General features: G+C 50.5%; 1 protein-coding gene across 1 annotated transcript in view; it reads right to left on the minus strand.

The window, feature by feature from the left end:
- Positions 1 to 537, minus strand: part of LOC119592743 (secreted frizzled-related protein 5-like) — a gene marked incomplete in the record, with an annotated part of 72,305 nt that overhangs the window by 12,407 nt on the left and 59,361 nt on the right.

Genomic DNA, 537 nt, shown 5'->3' on the forward strand with positions numbered 1-537 from the left:
GTTCAGACCCACGCCCACCTGTTCAATAGCTGTATACGCCCAATGTTAGATCAAACTCTTTATCTCTAGATCACTTTGCATAAACACACCTGCAAAACACTGGATCCTCGACGCATGTTGAAAAGTATATTGCAGAAGGGAAAAAAACTCATCCTTTTTTAGCATCTTTATAACGTTATAGCAAGCCACTTACCTTTCATTTTTTTAAAGTCATTTCGTAAAGACTATTATTGTTACCTTGACTAGATTAGAATGGGAGGAGGGGAAGGGAGGAGGGGAAGGGAGGAGGGGAAGGGAGGAGGGGAAGGAGGAGGGGAAGGGAGGAGGGGAAGGGAGGAGGGGAAGGGAGGAGGGAAGGGAGGAGGGGAAGGAAGGAGGGGAAGGAAGGAGGGGAAGGAGGAGGGAAGGACGGCAGGGAGGAAAAGGAGGAGGGGAATGGAGGAGGGAAGGAGGAGGGGAAGGAGGAGGGAAGGGAGGAGGGTGGAGAATGAGGGCGAATGAACAGCGGGAATGGAACAGAAGAAGGAAGACAAGGAG

This window comes from Penaeus monodon, chromosome 30 (assembly GCF_015228065.2).
Source record: "Penaeus monodon isolate SGIC_2016 chromosome 30, NSTDA_Pmon_1, whole genome shotgun sequence".
NCBI lineage: Eukaryota > Metazoa > Arthropoda > Malacostraca > Decapoda > Penaeidae > Penaeus > Penaeus monodon.